The sequence below is a fragment of the Dreissena polymorpha genome, chromosome 11 (assembly GCF_020536995.1).
Source record: "Dreissena polymorpha isolate Duluth1 chromosome 11, UMN_Dpol_1.0, whole genome shotgun sequence".
NCBI lineage: Eukaryota > Metazoa > Mollusca > Bivalvia > Myida > Dreissenidae > Dreissena > Dreissena polymorpha.
This window is the reverse complement of record NC_068365.1, coordinates 20,225,568-20,234,832: the sequence shown is the minus strand read 5'-3', so window position 1 is coordinate 20,234,832 and position 9,265 is coordinate 20,225,568. Positions and strand designations below refer to the sequence as shown.

Here is a 9,265-nt window from a genome sequence, read left to right as displayed (position 1 = left end):
GGTTATCTGCATAATATTAACATTTAGCACTGCCTGTAAATGCAATATAATAAACAACACCAATAGCACATGAAAGTAATAGCTGGAATGTCATAGTTAACCCTCTAAATTAAATGATTACATAACTTAGGAAACGAATATAAAACAACAAACGTGTTGACTTAATTTTGACTGACTACAGTTCATGACTGGGATTATAAACGGAGTCGTAAACAATTAGAGTAATTATCCTAGAAAACGCTGCTGTTTTGTAAGCACAGTTTGACACTCATTTGTTGATACGGTAAACGTTCTCGTATTTTCATATTGGTGATTTTTCCAATGCTGCCGCTATTGCTGGTAGATTAAGGAACACTCCACAGCGTGCCTCGTGCAGTTCTAAGGCGTTTTATATCGCAGATACTGTGCATTTCTGGATAGAATATGAAATTCATAGTGCTACATAACGGACAGGGAAACGCTGGTGATTTAAATGATCGGATACGATAAATAAAAGCAGGCAGATACATTCAAGTTCACTTATAATATCAGATGACAAAGGACTCTGCTGAATGTTTATTTTAAATACTCTCCATTTAGACAGTGAAAGGTTTTGGAAAATAAAAATTATGTAGATACATTTCTTTAAATTAAATATTGATTTAAATAAGGATTTATATCAAACTTATATTTGTTAAAACTATTATGAACATATTAAAATGTATTAACATTCCGTAAGAGCTGATAAAACATTTCGACATCAATCCACTTGTCTAACAAAATAATTAGAAGGTATAGAAAAATAGGGTCTTATATAACAGCAAAATTTTTTTAGAGCTTGCCTCATTTAATACAAAACATTATTTTCGTTGCTAAAAAAAGTTATAATAACTAATATGGATGTAATGATGACGCAAAATAATTCGTTTTCGACGGAATTATACGCGTGTGAAATTAATCTGACGGAGCCTAATTCTTCAAAGTTGGAAATCCCTTCGCCTCCGGAGTACATTGTCATAAGCGCCAGCATTCTTAATGCTATAAAAAAAATTGTTTGAATCGTCGGCAACATTCTGGTTGTCATTGTAATATCATGCAGCCGGCGGATGAAAACCACAGTGAACAAGTACCTCGTCAATCTATGCATCGCCGACATGCTGGTCATCTTGGTATGCATGCCGACCGCTCTCGTAGACATATTTACAAAGGAGGTCTGGGTGTTCGGTGAATTCATGTGTAAGTGCTATATCACATGATCAAATATTGCAAAACAAAAGTAAGTCAGAATCGAATAATTGACAATATTAAATGTTTTTTTTACATTCGTATCGTTGTTAAATTCCTATTCGCAAGTTGCAATAAGGTTATACACATTTTATATATACCACACAAATTCGTTTGTATATCGTTTCTAATTATTATTATAACGCCGTTAAAAGGTGCTGATTAAAAGAAGTCATTTTCTTTTCGATACAAAACTGAATACGTGGTACCGACAAATTACGCACTGAGTGTACTCAGATGTATTCGAATACGATTATAGACAATAATATATGTGTTATCTAAGTTTAACAATGGTGACTCGGAATAACAGATACTCTAGTAATAATATGGATTCTGAATAATCTTCCTCAATGGGATTATTTTAATTTTTATAATTTTCATTTAATCTAATTTTGATAATCACGCCAAAATATATTGGTTAAGACTGGCAGTTTCAAAGAAAACCCCTGTACCATGCAATTAACTTAATATATTAATGTTTAGATGCTCCGCTCTTGAACGATCACATATTCAGTTATTGGAGTGATCCGGCAATTTGTAATATATTTCATTTCGCTTAGAAAAGCGATTGCATAATTATTAAGGTCATATACTTTTCCAATATGATAGAATATACTATTTATATAAAAGCAATTACATCATTATTTACGCCTAAACATTTTCCAATATTTTTATATAGTATGAGTGTATAACATTTTGGTATATATCGCTAGGCAAAATACGGTTACATCAAATAAACAGATTTTTCTTAATACACCAACGTAACATTGCGGGATGCTTGTAATACAATAATAATAATTCGCATATTTCCCAATAATTTTTGTCAATCTTTTTATAATGTATTTTCTGATATGTGAATATTATAAAATCTTGATAGCGCGTTTGTTAAGAGTTCACTTAAAATAAGCTATTCCAAAACCTGCAAATCATAGCTAACGCGAATATAACGTTACTATTGTGCATAACATATTCTGTATAAACCATCGTATCATCAATATTCATTATATATATATATATATATATATATATATATATATATATATATATATATATATATATATATATATATATATATATATATATGTGTGTGTGTGTGTGTCGTATATTTTTAGGTATGCTAGTCCCTTTCATTGAGAATGCAGTCGCGCACGCTTCTGTGTTGACCATAACTGCAATCACCGCGGTATAGAGTCGTTAGATATCCGCTTAAGGTATATAGTATGATTTGAGATAAAGCTAGCTAGCGACGTTGTCTTCTTATTACAAATTCCGGAACGTAAAGTATGTAAATGCACTCCGAATAGCAGCATGCGATCCATACATTTAACGTTGAGACGCAGACCGTCTAGTAATTTTCAACCATAACGTTTGTTCTTGGTTGAAATGTGCATGTTTATTCTGAAGCAGCAATTAAAATGGATTTCATTTAGCATGACTCTAGCCGCAGTTATAAAAACTTTCACATCAATAATTTGTCAAATAAACTTGATAATGTATGCACAATGTATGCACAATGTGTTACACTCGTTATTCCATAAATATTTAACATACGTTATTTACATTTATAATTATGTAAAATGATATATGATTATTATATAAAGTTATTGGGTTGTACATGTATCCACTCATTAAGGCGGATGTTTAATTCATTGCCCAGAGTGTCGACGACAGTATGAGAGCAGTGAGGTGGATTTTGTTGGGCATCTGGTTTGTCTCCGCTTCATCGTGTATCCCATATATCTTCATTACGAAATTCATGGATGCTTCATTCCAAGATGGAACACCTATAACGGTAAATACATGACTGTTCATGTAATCAATTCCAAATAACATTTTGTTTATCGTGGCATGCCAATGAAAATGCATATAAACATCCGAAATTAAATGAAACGCATCGACATATAAGGGGGACGTTAAATGGTAGAAAACATACTTAAAGTTTCATGTTCACATATTTTAACATTACAAAGAGAATGTTGTACACGTATTATCCGTTGGAGTCAGTGCTTATCAAGAGATGTGTCCTAGTCCGTAGTCATTACAATTGCCTATGCATTGGCTTTAGAGTTTTAAAGATGTTTAGTAGCTAAATTGATTCTTAAAATTCCACTGATTATATCTGTTGAATATACATATTTTTCAGGTGTGTCGCGTGCCTATTGTTGGGTATTGGTCTAAGGTGTACGTTATATCTCTGGTCAGTGTTTTCTTCGTCCTGCCAGCGATTGTGTTGTTTGCTTTGAATTGCCACATATACCATATTTTGAGAATAACGTGTCAACGCGACATAGAAAAGCACGATTGCAGAAAGCGGCATAGACAAGTTGGGAATAATATCGCGTCCATTGTAGGAATATTTTTCTTGTGTCATCTACCATTTAGAGTTGTGAGCCTTTGGCTGGTATTTGCGGCTCTCGAGACAATTGCAAGGCTCGGCCTGAGAGATATTTAATTGTAATTTATAGTGCTCGAATATGTTTCTACATTAACCATGCGATAAATCCGGTGATATATAACTTATATAACAACAACAACAGCAACAATCGAATGATCATTGATGTAATATGTTCATTTATGGATTGCACATATTCACATCTACTGAATCCATAAGAAGCTAAAGCGACAATATCATATTAAATTGATAAGAAAAACGTTTAGAACGTTGTTGATATTAAAATGTTAATACACACTAGTTGGTTATATTCAATACATCTTTGAAATACACGTTATCGAGTGTTCTTTCCGTTATTTCAATGGCAAACGACTGGGAAAAAATCACTTTATACAAAATTATGCATATTAAGTTTGAACATTTTGGCATATTGCGATGCTGGTTTTTTTCAAACAAACAAATGATTATTCTACACACAGTTTAACAGACATAACCATAGCGAAGTTATGAAACACTAATTATTTTATAATACAAATATTTACATATCGATGCGGAATGTATTACAAACTGATGAAGCGCTGTTGTGATCCTTTGAAATAAATACAGCAAGAGAACAACACCGAAAAAAAATGTGTAAGTGTGTGCATGCTCTTTACACGTCAACAATCAACGTACGTAAACTTGAGGGGGTACCGTGCATAATGAAGAGAAAAAAGTCAACCAACAATCTCCGGCCGGTTCATGTCACTATAACACCATACTGACTTGTCAAACCCAATACTTACTTTTTGTTAGTGCAATCGTATAACTTAACCTTTGTTAGAACACTATGACTGAACAAACCTTAAATCATGGTAGATTAATCAAAGTTGTTGATGCGCTGCCATCATATAAGGAGAATTCGATTTATTGAAAAACCAACTTGTTTTCAAACAAATGCACTGTAGTGTATCTAATTTGTATTTCTTGCACACGAACGCTGCTTTAGTTAGATTGTGTACAATGGACGAAGTGTCACATATCCACACGCATGGTATTATTGGTATATCATTATTGATACCAATTGACAGTAACTGGCTTGAGATGCTTGCATAAGGAGTTAACTTATGTACATATACTCCAAATATTATAAATATTTAATCCACGAGATTTAAATGTTATGTTTTTATCGATCTTGACTTTTTAATGATTAACAAATCACATTTTCATGGTGCATCATTATTAAAACATGCAATTAATACATGGTATACATTGTTTGTGCATTCAGATTCCCGCCTTTAAGTACAATATTTAGGAATGATGCTATACTAATGTATGCATGTCGAGTCCGTATGTGCATGAAATTTGCTACAAGAATGTGAGAACACACTCGTAAAATATCTACTTATTTTGAAAAAATACGGATATTTATACAAGACATATATTTGTATTCATTTTGACATTCATTTGAAACGCAGAGATTCGGTCCGAAAAGTTTATAGTGTAATCCACTTTAAATATCTTACCGACAAGTGGCTAGTTTCCAAAAGTATACTGTGTGTGTATCGTTATTGTCCCCTACCGGTGAAACCGGAGGGGACCTATGGTTTGCGCTCTGTCTGTCTGTCAGTCTGTCAGTCAGTCCGTCACACTTTTCTGGATCCTGCGATAACTTTAAAAGTTCTTCATATTTTTTCATAAAACTTAAAACATGGATAGATGGCAATATGGAGATTATGCACGTCATTTCACTTTGTTCCTACGTCAAGAATTCTGGTTGCTATGGCAACAAATATAAAAAAATACTGACAATGGTGGTGTTTCACCAGTAGGGGACAATATTGCTTGGCAATCTCTTGTTTATTTTGTTTCAATTGACGTTCCTAGGTTTTACTATTTTATTTTTGTTATTAATCTATAATGCATTTAAATACCAAACACTTATCTTCCGAGTTTATTTATGCGCAGTTATTATACAGGAATGTTATAAATCAAGTAGTGCATGTGTGCGTCTGATATTAAATGCAATAAAATAACACTAGAATCAGCAGAGTCCGGGGGAGAGGAGCGTATAAATATTTCAAATAAACATAAATATAATGACTCTGTGCTGTAATAATGAAAGAATAACTACTTCTTTTCGGTATTTACATTTACGTTTGAAAAACATAAAAAACATAACATACATGTAATATGAAGTATATTGCATGCTAAACTCTCAACACAAATGATTTTTATAAGCATACTGTCTGTGAGCAGTAGCTTTGTTTTGCTTATCCTTAAGGAGACGCGCATGTCAGTACGATGTGACTAACTCGAGTTCCAAGTGATTTCTCGTGCCATTGCACATCAATCAGTTAAATCAATTGACCTAACTGTATTTTACATGTTTAACGCCGTCCCTAAAACATATATGCAATATGCAGTGGAATGAATACTGAATGTATAAGTATTGAAGTGGTTTTGTACTGCACCCGCCTGCTCAATGGCGTTAGCAAATTATGTTAACATACTTAGGTTCCAATTACCAATAGTTAATATAATAATAATAGCTCGCGAACAATTATAAAGAAAATCGTTTACGATGTTAAGCACACATATCAACATAATAAATTTCGATAATAAATGTTAAGAATGAGACAAAATTAAGCAACTACAAAAGCGTGCATTACAGAGAAGCAATTATTTTGGATAGCCCCTCACATCCAGGCGATATTGTAATATATTGTGAAATGTAAAGCTTAAATGATCATCACAAACATTTGAGATTGTCAGATCACGAATGCTTTTAAAATCCGTTACTTTCTCGTATTTATATATTGAGCATTTTTATAGAGTCATGAATCAGTATAATTGGCAGATTGCGATAAAATCCGATTTCCTAAAGATTGTATTACTTTTCCTCTTCAAGTATTACTGAGAACGCACTAAAATGCGTGTTAAAGTAAAATTTTTATATTTAAAATGTTATTATGTAAATATGTAGCTTTATCTCACAACAGGTTCCCTCACCTATGAAGCTGTTATGTATCTATAAGTTTTATCAGTTCGTATAGTTCAAGTTGATTGCATACACAACGGAACAAGTTAACCGCGTAAACTATTATTTTCATGTTATTGATCAGATTTTAATAACATTGGATAACTTTTAAAAGGAAACGGCTCCGTGCTTTTTCGACATATATATATATATATATATATATATATATATATATATATATATATATATATATATATATTTATATATATATATATATATATATATATATATATCCTCGATTACCGTAATTTCGCGCACACTGTCTCTGAGTAGTAGCTTTCTTTGGCTTGTCCTTAAGAAAACGCGGATGTCAGTAAGATGTGACTAACTCGAGTTCCAAGTGATTTCTCGTTCAATTGGACTTAAATCAGTTAAATCAATTGACCTAACTTATGTTACGTGCTGAACGCCGTTCCTAAAACATATATGCAGTATGCAGTGGAATGAATAATGAATGTATAAGTATTGAAGTGGTTTTGTACTGCACCCGCCTGCTCAATGGCGTTAGCAAATTATGTTAACATACTTAGATTCCAATCACCAATAGTTTATATAATAATAATAGCTCGCGAACAATTATAAAGAAAATCGTTTACGCTGTTAAGCACACATACCAACATAAGAAAATTTAGATGATATACGTTAAGAATGAGACAAAGTTAAGCAACTACAAAAGCGTGCATTACAGAGAAGCATTTGTTTTGGATAGCCCCTCACATCCAGGCGATATTGTTGCATGCATGCATTTATTTTGACCTTGCGGTCAAGGATAACCCATGAAAGTGCAAGCACTTATTTCCAATGGGGCCCTTTGGTTTTTGCTGAAGAGACAGCAAGCGGAAGATACAGTATTGGGATACAAGGAATCCGGGTGCGATACCCTAGCTCTTTGCAAATAGATACCTTGGTTCTTTTACGTGCTCAGTGTATAGCACCGATACACGCGAGAATTACCTGGGTTTCATACCAGTACATCTCTTGTTGGGTGGGAAACACTTGAAGCATTTCTGAAACTTCCAGTGCCCCGGCCGGGAATTGAACCGGGGACCTCTGGAATGGTAGACCAGAGTGTTACCACTCGACCACCTCACCTGTTATCGTTTTATCTTGTGAAATGTACAGCTTAAATGATCATCAAAAACATTTGAGATTGTCGGATCACGAATGCTTTAAAAATCCGATACTCTATCGTATTTATATATTGGGAATGTTTATAGAGTCATGAATCAGTAAAATTGGCAGACTGCGATAAAATCCGATTTCCTAAAGATTGTATTATGTTTCCTCTTCAAGTATGACTGAGAACGCACTAAAATGCGTGTTAAAATAAAATTTATATATTTAAAGTGTTATAATGTTAATATGCAGCTTTATCTCACAACAGGTTCTCTCACCTATGAAGCTGTTTATGTCTCTATATGTTTTGTCAGTTCGTACAGTTCAAGTTGATTGCATACACAACGGAAAACGTTAACCGCGTAAACTATTATTTTCGTGTTATTGATCAGATTTTAATAACATTGGATAACTTTTAAAAGGAAACGGCTCCGTGCTTTTTCGACATATTTATATATACATATGTATCCTCGATTACCGCAAATTCGCGACCTTAACATTTAATGTCAATATTAAAATAATAACACAACAAAAACAAACACTAACTTTTGAAAAGAAATTAATTCCTCGCTGATTTGTTCCATTATGATGTCCACACAATGTTGTTAAAGCTCATAAATGTCAATATTCTTGACATTAATGTAAAGCGTCAGCTATTTTGTTTTACTACCCTTGATTCGCGGGTATGACGTCATACAAAAATCCATTACAATGTCGAGTAATTAGGCCAAGCTAACTTATTTTTAACAGTTTAAATTGGTTTCTGTTGCAAATGAAACATTTAACAAAAAAAAGAAAACACGAAATAACAATGAAATATTAATATATGCACAGGGTTAATTGCATGGAAAACAGGAGCAGCTCCCATAACAACTGTGTCTGGGTGGATTTTTTCTAAGACCCTGTAACGTAATGTATTTTAGGCACGCTGTATAATTTTGAGGCTCTAAGAACGGACACATTCTATTCCTTAACAGCTTTGTAAGCATTTATCAAGACAGTCGGTGAATAAAGCCTATACTTCTTGCTACGATGCTTAGGGATGGTCTTAAAAACAAAAATAAAATAAAAAAAACGCTTAATTGTCATGGTCTAAGAAACACACAATAAATCATGTGTTGGAATTGTTAATGTTTTCGAAGCGTAACATTTCCATATATGGCAGTGCTACTACAACAGCAGACGACAACAAAAAATCGTGATATCTGATTTTGACTTAACATATATGAAATTCGATGGTCCGATATTATTGATTTTAAGAAAATATGGTATTTTTGCTAATTGATTGTAATTCACACATTTTACTTGTTTAAAACGCGTTATTTTTCGCAAATCTTCAATCGTTCCAATCGAGTAAACATTCATTTGCATATCGCCACGATCACGCATGCGCAGAAATAAATCGCGGTACCGGTTACGTGACGAAAACAAGATCCGCGAATCCAGGTAAGTCGCGAATTTAGGTGAGTCGACGA

The 9,265-nt window shown here is 33.2% G+C and overlaps 1 pseudogene; it reads left to right on the top strand.

Moving 5' to 3' along the window:
• Positions 1-875: 875 nt before the first annotated feature.
• Positions 876-2,492, top strand: LOC127849668 (QRFP-like peptide receptor; annotated as a pseudogene).
• Positions 2,493-9,265: the final 6,773 nt, after the last annotated feature.